The 16,381-nt window shown below is 38.0% G+C and overlaps 1 long non-coding RNA gene across 1 annotated transcript; it reads right to left on the bottom strand.

The window, feature by feature from the left end:
- Positions 1-1,065: 1,065 nt before the first annotated feature.
- Positions 1,066-8,875, bottom strand: LOC147511095 (uncharacterized). Its single transcript, XR_015216931.1, has 4 exons — positions 8,599-8,875; positions 8,372-8,471; positions 8,185-8,248; positions 1,066-1,430 (listed from the first exon to the last, which is right to left on the bottom strand). It is a non-coding gene; the product is annotated as an uncharacterized LOC147511095 (long non-coding RNA).
- Positions 8,876-16,381: the final 7,506 nt, after the last annotated feature.

A 16,381-nucleotide genomic window follows, 5' to 3' on the forward strand; every position in this document is an offset into this window, starting at 1 on the left:
AATGATTGTTCATACCTATTTGGCCGGGGTTTGAGCACTCACTGTTCGTATGAACATTCATTGTTCATACCTATTTGGGGTATGAATAATACTTCAACATAATATATGATCAGTAAGAACACCTATTAGAGTATGTGTAGACACCCCATTTTTGCACCCCAGGCATAATTCATTCACGATTTTACCTTGAATTAAATATGATCATATAAGGTGATTTGCTTTCTAGAGTCTTCATTTCTACATCAGCCTTCTTTCTTTTCATCTTTTTTTAGCGTCTTTAGGCTCTCCCCATCATGTTCTAGCTGTGGCTGAAGTTTCGTTGCTTTCTGAGTTTTGAGCTGAAAATGACCAAAATGCCCTTGTAACCCTTTGGAGCACAAATCTCGTTTTTTCCACTCTTTCTTTAGATGAGATTATTTCATATTTGAATTCCCTTTGAAAAATCCTTCGAAGTGAGTACAAGCTTGCCTAGGTTCCTTTTGGATTTCAGAAACCCTAATCTTGCCCTATCCCGTTTCAACCAGTTGAGCGCATTGTTGAGTGCAACAATTTTTTGGAGTAAGATTTCGACCCAAGGGTATTTTTAAAAGTTCATGAACCTTCCTAATTTATTCATTAACAATTTTTGTGAAGAAGAATTTGCCTAATTTTGACCCGGTCAAAAGGAATTTGTAGCATTGAAAATATGGTCAAAATGGGCCTTTTTGTGGATTTTGGACCCGTGCTCGTGGGCTGTGGATCCAGCTCGTGTCAAACCTTTTCATTAGGGTTTCTAGACCATTATCAAGCCTCCAAAAACCTAGAGAACCTTCCTTATTTGTTGGATTTGATCCCAAAAATCAAGAATATTCTAGAGAATATGCCATTTTGGAGCCATGTTTGGAAACCCTGGATTATGGGCTCATTGAGGACGTGTAGGGTTTGTTTTTTTGCCCTAATCCATCTAAAAGATCCAAAAACCAAGGGCCAAGATCGCATCCCTTATCCCACCTCTTGAATCAAGGGCCAAATTTAGGAGGTGCAACCAAAAAGATATCAAACCATTGGATTTTTCTTCATCAACACTCAGCCATTGGATCAAACTCATTACCATATTTGAATCCATCCAAAAAAGCTATAAATATGGGTCTCATTCACCCACAAAAAAACATCTGGAGCTAGTATTTCAGAGTTAATAATCTAGAACTAGTTATTCAGAGCTAATAGCCTAGTCGTCTTCTTTTCTTGAGTGTTATTCTTTTTTTCTTTTCTAGTTCATCATTCTAGAGTAGAATTTCTTTAGTTTAATCTAGAGTTGAAGGTAAAATTTCGACTTTGAGGTTTTTCTAATGAAGTTCTTCGTGTTCTTCGTCTTGAGTATCTTTTTCTCCTCTTTCGATCTTGAGTAGAAGCTTCTTTTCACCAAAAGTTTTTTTTTTTTCTCAAATCACCTGTTTCAATCCAAAAATCACAGTTGTTAATTCCAGATCAAATTTATCATCATCATTCATTAACAATCAATCAAGATCATCAATCAATCAATCAATCTACAATCAAGTATGAGATAACATTCAAACAAGGTGACATCTTTCTTTTCTCTTTTATTTCATTTAGCATTGTATATTAGGTTTTTTTTTTAGTTTTATTATAGCATATAGTTATTAGTTTTTAAATAATTTAGTGAAGATCATCCAACTTGGTAGATTAATTTTTCAAGCTTACTTTGTTCGCCTATCTCAAAACATTAAACTCCAATAGAAGTAAGGCTGGTTTTTACCAGGCGAGTGTGGGTGCCTAACACTTTCCGACATCATACCTTGACTCTCGAACCCAATAATCATCTAGTTTTGAGGGCTAGTCCTTCACATAGGTTTTACTCAACTTTTCCTTAATAAAGTTAGTGGCGACTCTAAAATCAATTGCATAAACCTAGGTACACATTTTTGTGCGTACAGGTTTTTTGGCAATTCTGCTGGGGATATCCCTAGAGAGTCAGACTTACGTTTTCTTTTGAGGTGTTTCAGTTAAGATAGGAAAGAAGAAGGCTTATCCGTAAGCCAGTTGGAATAGAAGACTAGGGTTAAAGTTATCTCGTGCAACCATTAACTCGCTGATTGAAATGGAGAATCTACTAGACGGTTCTTCTCAAGAGTTATCGCTGCCACCTATATCTTCATCACAGATGTATGTGCCACAAGGAAGTTCTCCACTAGCACCTCCATCTGAGGGACAAGTTTTATTAGGGAACATCCGAAGTCCACATACAAGTAATTTTGGTGAATCGTCAACCCCTACCAGTCAAGAGGAATTGATAGAGAAGGCGATGGAAAAGATGTTTCTCAAGATGATGCCAAAGTTTGCAATAACTCCAAGTCTGGGTTAGCCACAACAACAAGGTATCACACTACCCCATGGTTAGTCCTAACCCTACCATTCTACCAACCTCATTACTCACTCCGTATGCTACACATAGATCAACCCAATTGCATGTTCCTATGCCAACCCATACTTCATCCCAATTTTTTCCTCAGGATAACCCAACTTACATGCCTCAACCATCCACTCATCAAACTTTTCAAAGCCCAAACCAAATTCCAACTACAACCATGATGTCGAACCCATTCATGTTACCAACCCCAACCTATTTTCCACAAACTCCACAACCACTATTCTACACGAACCCCCAATACCAAGTGCAAAACCCAATCCAACCACCGGTTGACCCTGTAATGGAGGAGCTTAAGAAATTGAAAGAAGCAATGACCAAGATGAAAGGTGAAGACCTGGACCTTGATAATCTGTGTCCATATCCACAGATTAGAGTACCACATGGATTCGAATTTCCAAAGATGGAGCGATATGAGGGAACTGGTTGTCCAAAGGCCCACATTCGTTTTTATGCAAGTTATCTACAACCGATGGGAATCGGGCCAGAACTAATGGTTCAACTATTCCAGAGGAGTCTTAAGGGTGCAGCCCTTACTTGGTGGATGAATACTGAAAAGCAAAAAATCAAGACTTGGCCTGAACTGGTAAACGCTTTCGTATCTCACTTCTCTTACAACACTGATATCCAAATGGGCCGAAGGCAACTTGAAACTTTGAAGCAAGGTCTGAATGAAAGTTTTACCGAGTATATTACAAGATGGAGGACAAAAGTGGCCCAAATCATTAATAGGCCCACGGAGCAGGAGCAAATTAGGATGGTTATGAAGAATTTGAACCAAGAGTATGCGACCAGGCTAAGTGCTAGTTATCATCCGACATATCAAGCCTTAGTTGCCGCTGGATCACAAATAGAAGATGGGTTATCATCTGGCAATATTTCTCCCATCAGCTCAATGTCTATAGGATCTAACCCGCAGAATAAGAAGCCTCCCACTGTAATGGTGAACAACAAAGAAGCCAATGTGGCTGCTGCACAAGTTCAACCTCAACCACATACGCAAATTCAGTCAGAGGTGACAACTCATCCTTTTTCCAATCAAGTCATTTTCCCTCCAAGACAGCAAGACAGGGGTTTTCCCAGGCAACAGAGGCAGTTCACATAATTGGGCTTCCCATTACAAGTTGTATTGAGGGCTTTAGTCCAACAGGGCTTGATTACGTTAATGTAGCCGAGGCCTCCTCCAAATCCGGTGCCATTCTGGTATGATGCTTCAAAACATTGTGACTTCCATCAGGCTCCAGGTCACACGACGGAGAGGTGCATGCGCCTTAAACATCTTATCCAAAACTTAATTGATGAAGGTAAGATAGATGCATCCAGTCTCGGCACTCCCAATATATCGACAAATCCACTACCAATGCATAATGGAAGAGTTAATACTTTGGAAGCTGTCAAGAAGGATCCGGCATCATTCATCATTCCGATCAGATAGACGTCCACTGTTAGCACCACAAGGCCAGTTAATCTTCAAGATGCATTCAGAAGATGCATGAAACAAACAAAGCCTAGAGGTATCCAATTAAATGAGGTGGTGGCACCATTTCTACATACTCCACAGATTCAAAAGCCGTTCAAGTTGACTAGAGAGAATATGGAATCATTTATGATGCAGAGGCCCATTACGAAATGGGTAGATCCTTTGAATACATCTCAATCTGCGGCATCATAAGTTAGGTCAGAACCTCAAGGACCCATGATTCGCAAGAATCCAACTCAGCAGCAGGTGATCCCAACTCCTATCCCAATCCCCAAGGTCCAGTTTGTGCTAGCCAAGAATCACGATACTGAGGAGGTTCTAGGGAAGAAGTTAATTGAGCCCGAGAAAAGTAAAGATGACTCAGCAATCTCACTACATCAGTTGAAGCAATTAGAACCTAGTTTGGCAGAGGAATGTGTTGAGACTCACGGTTTGACAAGAGGAGGAAGGATATACAAGCCACCACACTTACAGAAGGATCAGGTTTTGGCCCAATAGCCTTACCCGCCCACGGCTACTGAACCAGAGAAGCAGGATGGTAATGAAGTAATCCAACAATTGCAAAAAACCAAGTCCAACATTTCTGTATGGGGTTTACTCATGGCATCACCCCAACATAGGCAAGCAATTCTTCAAGTCATAAACTCCAGCCGAACGATTTGGCATGTACAGTCGCTTCCCTTAGGAAGACAAACTCCATAATATTTTATGATGATGATCTGACCGCAGAAGGAATAACTCACACGAAAGCGTTGACTATTACGGTGCATTGCAACAACCATAAGGTCCCATTTGTACTGATTGACAATGGATCCGGTTTGAATATCTGCTCAGTCAATTCTGCGAAAGCCATTGGAATAATGCAGGAAGACTTCACTTTCACTAAGGATACAACCAGAGCAGTTCATGGGTTTGATAATCAGATAAGAGAAGTCCTTGGCGAGTTCACAACTGACGTCCAAATAGGTCTAGTCACATTCAAAGTCACATTATTGGCTATGGACATCAATCTAATTACAATTTCCTTTTAAGCAGACCGTGGCTACACTTGGCCGGTGCAATTCCATTTACACTTCACAGAAAGCTCAAGTTTTTATGGCAAGGGAAGATTATCTACATCACTGGTGATTTAGATGATCTGGACTCTTCAGAGGAGCATAAGGTAATACCAATGATTGAAGGAAAGTGTAACTACACTGAGAAACCATTAGGGATTGTGGAGTTTAGAGCACCCGACAAGAAGAAGCTCCCTACCCCGTTTTGCAATGGAAATCCCAAGACGACTCAGTTGTTCCATGAGCAGAACTATTTTCCAGGACTTGGGTTGGGAAAAAACCAAAACGAAATCTTAGAATTGCTGTAGATTCCTAGTCAAGATGATCAAAAAGGGCTAGGCTATACTGAGGAGGTTGTGGAAGGACTGTCAGAATTGTTTATCGATTCTAGTGCCACGGTGAATTGTCTCGGATTGACTCTACCTGATCTAGGGGCAGAGATTGAGGTTATTATTGATTCCAACATATTTTGGGGTGAAGACGATGACCCAAATCCAAACTCAGAAATTACTATTTCAGAACCATATATTAATTCCTATTCAGGATATCACCAACTTAGATTGGATCATGAGGCTAGACAGTTTAGTTGGATAAATGAGGTTGGATCGACATCATCCTCGTCAGGTATGGACTATACTCCATCTTTTACTTTAGCCAGTTCCCGAGGGTTAGGATTTGACCCAAGAGACAAGACTGTCACACCTTATCATGTCCAATTGGACCTTTAGACTATACTTGATTTGGATGATCTGTTGAATATGGAATCTATTGTTGACCCTGTTCCAGGGGATGTTGAGAACGTAAGTCATTATTGATCCAATCCCCAGCCATCATATTGCTCAAGTTGAGCCACCGGATGAATCCGATAGGGCTCAAAGGCCGTGAAACTTTTTGTTCTAACTCCTTTTGTATATAGTTATATTTAAAAAATTCAAAAAAATCAAATATTTCAAAAACCCAAAAAAATTCTTATATTTCAAAAATCCAAAAAAATCAAAAAAGTTTCCAAAATCCCACATATACAATTTACCCACTTGCCTTCGTGCAAGATGATTGAATGACTTGTGCGGGTTATTATGATCCCTTCCCCCCGACAATAAAGAAGGAATGGACAATGAAGCTGCTGAGTCCATTCTTTCTCATGAGAGTCTGAGGATTGACAGACGCTAGTCATTGTGGAGACAAATACCATCAACCTTGGCACCACAGATGAACCACATTATGTGTAGATTGGTATAACCTTGATCCCCTCTAAGCGTTAAAGCCTGATCAAATTACTGAAGGAATCCATAGAAGTGTTAATCATACCTATGCCAATTTATTGGCTTAAGGTGGTACATGATTTTCATTGTTCGAAGATGAGAGAACCACTCACCGAGAAGAAGAAATTGAAGAGGAAGAAAGTTCAGTGGTTATGTTTGAAAAGATTTTTCAAATGTCTAAGATCACCCAATATCAGCATTCAGCATTATGCATTTACCCTTGTGGAAAGGGCAAAGCTCCATAACATCATTTAATAAACTACCCTATTGAAGAAGGGGCAAAGACTACTTAGCCAATCATCCAATCAACTACCTTACTGTGGAGAGGGCAAACTCCATATTGCATCATTAACATCCATTTTCATCGATCGAAGACATAAGAGTTATCTATCAAAGAAGTCAACTTACTTGAATCTGACTACATCAAAGAGTACATCAAATAGCATAATGCTAAGAGGAGTTCATCTACGATCAACATTCTTGAGAGTCGAGATATGATGGAGGACATTGATTTTCTAGTGGTACTTAGATACCAATGGAGACAGATTGTTACAAGTAAAGCTGGGCAAGCGGATCCAGACTAGAGTGGAATCAATGAACCAGAAAGTTCGAATGTCCATTCACTATGAAGATTCTATATAGAAAACCCTACCAATGCCGACCAATTAAAGAGGTACTACTTTTTACCCAACTTTGTTTATTTTAAGACGAAGATTATAGTGGAAATCTTAGAGAGGCGATGGAACATGCCATCTTTGATCGTTTTGTTTTAGCCCAATCAAATATCATATGTTACCATTATAAGCCCATTTGAGCCTTAGCCTATTTTTTGTTTTCCCACAATACAAGCCCATATCCTTTAGGAAGCCTAATAAATCTATGGCCTACCCATAGATTATCCATACCCACTCTTATAAAACTTGTCATAGTTCAGGGGCATCATTACATCCATATTTGATCACAAACACAATCACCCCTATGTTATTTATCTCAAGAAGGTGTCGACCGGGAAAAAAAAAAAAAAAAAAAAAAAAACAACCCGTCAGAACTCAAAATGCTTAAAGTTGCACAAAATAATCAACACCAGTCCAAAATGAAAAACCTAAACAAGGGGCAGTTTCATTTGAGATTTGGGATCCATATCATATCATCATCTCACTACCATCATTCCAATTACTCCTCCCTTTATATGACAAGTTTTACTCCAAAAATAATTTTTTGATCCTATCCCTTCTTTCTTAGCCCATCACCTAAGCCTACATTATAGTCCTATGAAAGTCCGCTCTTGATCTCTAAGTTCACTATATCTCCTAGTTGAGAAGTACTCAAGGCAAAAAAAAAAAAAAAAAAAAAATGGAAGGCATTGGAGGATTTACTACTAGTGATTGCGATGTATGAGGAAGTCGTCTCCAGAAGATTGGTCCTATACTTTATACTCTATCTGTTTTGGAAGAAAGTTTTTGGGTGTCGTTCAGTACGTTGTGAAGGTCAAGCAATCAAAGGGAAAATAATATCATCTACTTCATAGATGCCAAGTTTGATCGTACATCTATCCTATGGGTCGTATTCATGCTTATCTTCTTGTTGGTAACTCATTCCCTCACCTTCACTTGTTATTAAATCATTTGTGGTATTTATTATTATGTGGATAAAAAAATGTTTTGTTTTCCATTGTTTTCAAAATGAATTTTAAAAATAAATAAAAATGATTTGTTTTCGAAAACTTGGTTTGCTATGGATGGCTGGTGATGTAGAATCTAGGTTAACATTACATAGAGGATTCTGAAGCAATTATATCCAAAATAAACCATGCATTGTTTTTACTGACATAGATTAGTTCATGCACAACTCACAATCTTTTGTTCCTAACTACTCACGCTAACATAGTTGCATTTGTTTTCATGCATATCATGTATATTTCACTCCATTGTAATATATGTAATGAAAAGTAAATTGTCTAACCTTTGCCGAGGAAGTTTCTCCAAGTTTTACAGTTGCTAAATGCCAAGAGTACATGAGAGCAAAGCTGTCATGGGTAAGTGAGGTAAGTGGGATTCCAATTAAATATGGATTGATGTCTTCATCTCCTGTTCTAGACATTGGCTTGAAAAAAAAGAAGTTGAACAGAATAAAGTTTGCATTGCCTTACCATGGTGTATGTGGCATAGCTTGACGTTTTGTCGTCACCAACTTCTCCGTTGGACTGATCGGCTGAGTAAGGTATGGCTTATCCTCATCGTATGTGTGTACTGTGAGTTTGTTGATTTCAGACCAAATTGATTGGTGAGGAAAACGCAAATTTGAGTTTACATGTAAATAAGTGAAGCGCATGCGCATGTATGGGTTTCACGATAAAAAAATATTGCGCTGGCTTACCCTGGCCTGGCGCCGGCATGGCATAGCGTGGTGTAGACTGTCTGACAGTGCGGCACTTTGGGTTATCTCCTTCTCTGGACGTAGGCAAGGTATGATTATTCTTTTTCTTCCTTTGGTCACGTCTGTATATATATAGGTGTGGTTGGTTGGGCCAATTAAAAAGTGCGTGTGATCTTGTTTGTTTAGAAGTAGGTGGATTTTGTTTCGAAAAGAAAACCGTTCGATTTGGTTTCAAAAACAGATGGTTTCAATTTTGAGAAAAGACAAAGCGGTTTGACTTTTCAAAGATTCCTTTTACCTTTTTGGAAAATTGAAGATCTGTTTTGATGTTGAGTCCGTGCAGATGCAAAATGGAAATTCGGTGTCTTACCTGGTTCTCGCACGGTTTGGCCTGGTTCAACCAGTTTGGTCCAGGTTGATCCTGGTCCAGTGTGACCCGGTTTTCATTAGCTGACCTGGTTTTGACAGTTGACTAAGTTTACTAAAAAAAAATCAAAAAAATAAATAAAAATAATGAATACTAGTATCATGGGGTTCTTACCATCCAATATGAAAAAATATTCATCAAGTTTTTGTTTTCTCCACCGCATTATTGGCAACCATTTGATCATTAATATCATTTTGGTAATTCCATTTGTGCAACATTAAAATTGTTCGCGAGAACAATGTCAGTTTTTATTGATAAAATTTCACGGATGGATCGGCTGAACTCATAGTGTGAAAATTTTTCCAATCCGAGTACTTGAACATAATTGATCGATTGATTGATTGAACTTGAATATCATCATCCCCAGCATCCATCTTTCATCTCCAGCACATCTCTTATCTTCCCCAGCAGTGTTTGTCTGTGTCTTCGTCCATTTTCTTTAGAATCTCATATCCCTTGTGGATCTTCTTGCTCTCCTCGGTGAGTTTTTTCCTTTCGTCCGTGTTTGGTTATTATCACCATTATATGAGATTGTTTAATCTAAGTCAAAATCATGAATGAATTAATCTATCCATTTAATTTCATCAGATTTCCAAAATGAATTTGAAAATATCAGATTAAAAAAAAAAAAAAAAAAATTGTCCCTTGATTTCAAAAAGTTGTTAATCCTTATCCATCACCATTTTTGGCCTAAGCGCCACTATCCTGGTACACACTGATGTAATGTAAGGCGTAAAATATAGGCATTAGAAGGTGTAATACTTTGGTTGACTACTGAAAAAATGTAAGACGTAAAACACGCATTTGTAAAGTACGATACCATCCTCTCTTGAGTGACAACCATTTTCAACTGTGCTTTCACAAACAACTTGAAAAAATTGAGGATTTCAAATATCCAGGGAAATGCCCCCTTTCAAAAATATTTTTTAAATGAATTTTCAAAAATTGCATGAGATCTTTTGGCTGGAGCTTGGCAAAAATGATGTGTCTCCATGGCTTTTCCGTTCCGTTGCAAGCAACCTCCGCCAAAAAGGGGCAACTGTAGACACCCCATTTTTGCACCCCAGGCATAATTCATTCACGATTTTTTTTTGAATTAAATATGATCATATAAGGTGATTTGCTTTCTAGAGTCTTCATTTCTACATCAATCTTCTTTCTTTTCATCTTCTTTTAGAGTCTTTAGGCTCTCTCCCCATCATGTTCTAGCTATGGCTGAAGTTTCGTTGCTTTCTGAGTTTTGAGCTAAAAATGACCAAAATGCCCCTGTAACCCTTTGGAGCCCAAATCTCATTTTTTCCACTCTTTCTTTGGATGAGATTATTTCATATTTGAATTCCCCTTGAAAAATCCTTCGAAGTGAGTACAAGCTTGCCTAGGTTCCTTTTAGATTTCAGAAACCCTAATCTTGCCCTATCCCGTTTCAGCCCGTTGTGCGCATTATTGAGTGCAACAATTTTTTGGAGTAAGATTTCGACCCAAGGGTATTTTTTAGAGTTCATGGACCTTCCTAATGGATTCATTAACAATTTTTGTGAAGAAGAGTTTGCCTAATTTTGACCCGGTCAAAGGGAATTTGTAGCTTTGAAAATATGGTCAAAATTGGCCTTTTGTGGATTTTGGACCCGTGCTCGTGGGCTGTGGATCCAGCTCATGTCAAAACTTTTTATTAGGGTTTCTAGACCATTCTCAAGCCTCCAAAAACCTAGAGAACCTTCCTTATTTTTCTTCATCAACACTCAGCCATTGGATCAAACTCATTACCATATTTGAATACATCCCAAAAAGCTGTAAATATGGGTCTCATTCACCCACAAAAAATCATCTGGAGCTAGTATTTCAGAGTTAATAATCTGGAACTAGTTATTTAGAGCTAATAGCCTAGTAGTCTTCTTTTCTTGAGTGTTCTTTTTTTTTTTCTTTTCTAGTTCATCATTCTAGAATAGAATTTCTTTAGTTTAACCTGGAGTTGAAGGTAAAATTTTGACTTTGAGGTTTTTCTAATGAAATTCTTCGTGTTCTTCGTCTTGAGTCTTTTTTTCTCCTCTTTCGATCTTCAGTAAAAGCTTCTTTTCACCAAAAGTTGCTTTTTCTCTCAAATCACCTGTTTCAATCCAAAAATCACAGTTGTTAATTCCAGATCAAGTTTATCATCATCATTCATCAACAATCAATCAAGATCATCAATCAATCAATCAATCTACAATCAAGTATGAGACAATATTCAAAACAAGGTGACATCTTTCTTTTCTCTTTTATTTTATTTAGCATTGCATATTAGGTTATTTTTTTTAGTTTTATTATAGCATATAGTTATTAGTTTTTAAGTAATTTAGTAAATATCATCCAACTTGGTAGATTAATTTTTCAAGCTTTCTTCGTTCACCTATCTCAAAACATTACACCTCAATAGAAGTAAGGCTGGTTTTTACCAGACGAGTGTGGGTGCCTAACACCTTCCCACATCGTAGCTTGACTCCCGAACCCAATAATCATCTAGTTTCGAGGGCTAGTCCTTCACATAAGTTTTACTCAACTTTTCCTTAATAAAGTTAGTGGCGACTCTAAAATTAATTACATAGACCTAGGTACACATTTTTGTGCGTACAGTATGATTGATTGTTCATACCTATTGTTCATACTTTAACATAAGTTATATATGAACACTCATTATTCATATGAATATGAACATTGATTGTTCATACCTATTTGGGGTATGAACAATCAATGTGCATACCTCAATATAATGTATATATGATAAGTAATAACACCTATTGGAGTATGAACAATCATTGTTCATACTATTCATACCTTAACATAATGTATAATCAGTAAGAACACTTATTGAAGTATGAACAATCATTATTCATATCTCAACATGAGCTATGAACACTCATTGTTCATATATATTTGGGGTATGAACAATCAATGTTCATACCTCAATATAATTTATGATCAGTAGGAACATCTATTGGAGTATGAACAATCATTATTCATACATATTTGGGGTATGACCAATCATTGTTCATACCTTAACATGAGTTATGAACACTCATTGTTCATACTGTTCATACATCAACATAATGTATGATCAGTAATAACACTTATTGGAGTATGAACAATCATTATTCATACATATTTAGGGTGTGAACAATCACTGTTCATACCTCAACATGGGATATGAACACTCATTGTTCATATGAACAATCACTGTTCATATATCTATTTGGGGTATGAACAATCATTGTTCACACCTCAACGTAATGTATGATCAGTAAGAACACATATGGGAGTATGAACAATCATTGTTCATACTTGTTTGGGGTATGAGCAATCATTGTTCATACTAACATGAGCTATGAACAATCAATATACATACCTCAACATAATGTATGATCAGTAAGAACATATATTGGAGTATGAACAATCATTGTTTATACCTCAACATGAGTTATAAACAATCATTGTTAATACCTCAACATGCATATTTCATGAGGTATGTTAATCTATTTGGGTATAAACAATCAATGTTCATACATCAACATAAAGTATGAACACTTATTATTCATAGCAAAACGACTGATAGGGTAAAATCGGAAAATATTTATTTCAAATCGGGCTATTTGTCCTTCCGAGTTATTTTTACTGAAAAATTGGTTTTCCGAATTATTTACATCCCAAAATTGTCCTTGAAAGTAATTTAAAAAAAAAACACTAGTTCTGTGAGTGATTTTCACTTGCAAATGGGCCTTGGGACCAATTTCTTGAAAATATTATTGGCTACTGGCTAGCAATGTGGCACATTTAGCAGTTTAGCACAACCAAAAACAATGTTTGCTCAGCAACTGAGCACTTACGCAGGCTTTCAAGTGCCGATTTCATTGTCCTATTTCATTGGTAGGTGTCCCGAAAGCCTGAACTTCTTTGAGCTCTTACATTGCATAATCTGGATTTCCCTTATTTGTAGCAACTAATTAAAATATTGATTATATATATAAAAAAAAATGTTTCATTAATGGATCGAATTCAAGGATATAAAAAGGGATATTAAAATATCAAATCTACTAGCAAAACCTTGAGGAGTACGTTGAGGATATTCTCGATATTTCCTAGAAATCTTCCAAATATTCTCAGATGTTGCTTTCAATTTTTATTACTTCCTTTATCAAATAAAAACCCTAATAGCTGATCGATCTGATTTTTGGTCCTACAAGGTAAAAGTTATGCTATTTGAGACGCTTGGTAATTCAATTACTATGATCACTCTTATTAGTGTACGTCTTGGACCCAGCTTTAAATTTTGTGTATCTCTTTTATATTATTTTATGTTAGTTTGTGGAAGTAGAATTTGTATTTATATGAATGAAAATGGGTTACAAAAGTGTAAGATGAGAAATTTTGGGAAAAGACTTTAGTGGATAAATAAAAATAAAACGGAGAAGGCAAAACAATTGTGTACTTCTCTACACTATATGATTGCCGAAATTTCCAAGTTTACCCTTAAAGACACGAATAGTGCAAAATAAATCTCCATGTTAGTTGCTTGATATTAGAATGGCCTCCCTGATTTTGGTATGTAGAATTTAACACCTAATTAAAGAGACAAAACACAATGATTTATAATGATTCGGTGCCAATGCGACAACCTACGTCCACGGGAGAAGAAAGATTTATATTGTTTGATTGATATTGGGTTTGTGTTACAGAGGTGTTTATATAGCACAACATGAGTGCATATTCGTGTCTATTGTTTCTAAAAGGATTGGAGACTTTCCTTTATAAAAAACATACGAATCTGTCAAACTTCTATCAAAATCGACTAGGGCGCAGCCCGTGCTCACATTAGTCTTGCTCGAGGCGCGACTCGCGCTCTTGCCTTGACGAACCTCCAGGCGATTGAGCGCGCCCCGCCCTCGACTTTGCCTGTCCAAGGGCGCAACCCACACTCTTGTCTTTCTTCTCCCACACTCCCCCTCAAGTTGGTGCGAAGATATCCAGCGAACCCAACTTGGAGAGAATATCATGGAACTTGGAAGCTGGAAGTCCTTTGGTAAAAATGTCTGCAAGTTGTTGGTCACTTCGAACAAAAGAGGTAGTGACAATGTTAGACTGTATTTTTTCACGCACAAAATGACATTCAACTTCAATATGCTTAGTTCTCTCATGAAACACCGGATTTGCAGCAATGTGCATAGGAGCTTGATTATCACAGTAAAGTGTAGTTGGAAGATGCAACCCAAAACACAAATCCTTCAGAAGAGCGCGAAGCCATATGATTTCACTGGTGGTGGAAACCATAGCCCTGTACTCAACTTCAACACTAGAATGAGCTACTACATTCTATTTCTTGCTCTTCCAAGTGACCAAAGTCCCTCCCACAAAGGTACAATAACCGGAAATAAACCGCCGATCAACTGGACATCTTGCCCAATCAACATTTGTATAAGCAGTAATAGATGTATGCCCATTTTTCCGCATCCAAATACCTCTGCCTGGCGACCCTTTCAGATACTGCAGTATTCTAGAAACTGCATTCATATGTGGAGTCCTTGGGGCATGCATAAAATGACTAACCAAGCTCACTGCATAAGAAATATCTGGTCGGATAATAGTTAAATATATTAGTTTACCAATTAATCGCTGATACATACCAATGTCAGTAAGAAGATCTCTGGTGTGATCCAATTTGGCTCCACTGTCAGTTGGAGAATCAGCTAACCCCTAGCTTTCCTGATTCACTCAAAAGATCCAACACATACTTTCTTTGATTAAGAAATATGCCTATTTTGAATAAGCAATTTCAATCCCAAGAAAGTACTTTATAATACCCAGATCCTTGATGGAAAATTTCTTGTGCAGTAGATCCTTGAGCTCAGAGATTTCGACATGGTCATTACCTGTGATAACAATGCCATCAACATAAATAAGAACAACAACCAAGCCTGACTTGCTAGACTTAACAAATAAGGAAGGAACGGCATCACTCTGCTTAAGACCGGTCATAGCTAGAACATAACTAAGCTTAGCATACCACGCTCGTGGAGATTGCTTAACTCCATAGATAGCCTTTTTTAACTTGCATACTAATACAACTTTAGCCTCCTTTTGATGTCCAGGTGGGATGCTCATATACACTTTTACTGTAAAATCACCATGTAAGAATGCATTTTTAACATCCATCTGAAACAATTTCCAGTCTTGATTAACAGCTCGAGATACAAGAACTTTAAATGTGTTCATCTTTGCAACTGGTGCAAAAGTCTCCTTGTAGTCCTGACCATATGTTTGGGTGAATCCCCTTGCAACGAGTCGAGCTTTAGACCTTTCTAAGGAACCATCACTGTTGAACTTGTTTCTGAACACCCAACGACAATCAACTGTTTTCTTTCCGTAAGGCAGCATAACAATCTCCCAAGTTTTATTCTTGTCTAGAGCATGAAGTTCTTCTTACATCGCCTTTCTCCATATTGGATGAGAGTTAGCTTCTCTAAAATTCTTGGGTTCTTGTACATCATCGACTTTACTCAAGAAAGCATGATGAGATGAAGTGATATTGGCATACGTTATATACTCCTGTAGCGGATATGAAATGTCATGCAAGGAATAAAAATTCCTGTAAATCACTGGAGGATGCAGTTCTCTATCATATTTATAGTAATTCTTGAGAGTTACTGGAGGTCGTCTCTCTCGTTCTGATTGTCGAGACACTGGAGGAGCACTAGAGCGCGCCCGCGCCTCTAGTATCTCATTTTGGGAGCGCACCTGCGCCTTAATCACTGGAAGATCATGAGCACCAGAGCGCGCACGCACCTTTGTTAGCTTAGTCACAGAGCGCGCCCGCGCCCTCTCTTCAGTAGAACCCATATCTTCAGTGGGTTCAATAACGTCTTCAGCAGGAACTATATCCCACGCCTCTAGTAGCTCATTTTGGGAGCGCGCCTGCGCCTCAATCACTGGAAGATCATGAGCACCAGAGGGCGCACGCACCTCTGTTAGCTTCAGTCACAGAGCGCGCCCGCGCCCTCTCTTCAGAGAACCCATATCTTCAGTGGGTTCAATAACATCTTCAGTAGGAACTATATTTTCACCAACTGCTAGGATCGGAACTATATCTTCACCAACTGCTGGGAGAGGTGCCAAATCTGCCAAACACTCCCCCTGGGACCGATTCCCAGGCATAGCTGGATTTTGAAATAAGGCTTCAGATTCCACAAATCGGACATCACGAGAGACAATCACTTTTCTTGTTGCCGGATTGTAACAAATGTAGCCTTTCTGAGTGGTAGAATAACCAACAAAAACACATCGAGTAGCCCGAGCATCGAATTTATCTCGATGGAGAGCTTGTTGATGCAC

This window comes from Coptis chinensis, chromosome 3, assembly GCF_015680905.1.
Source record: "Coptis chinensis isolate HL-2020 chromosome 3, ASM1568090v1, whole genome shotgun sequence".
NCBI classification, from domain to species: domain Eukaryota; kingdom Viridiplantae; phylum Streptophyta; class Magnoliopsida; order Ranunculales; family Ranunculaceae; genus Coptis; species Coptis chinensis.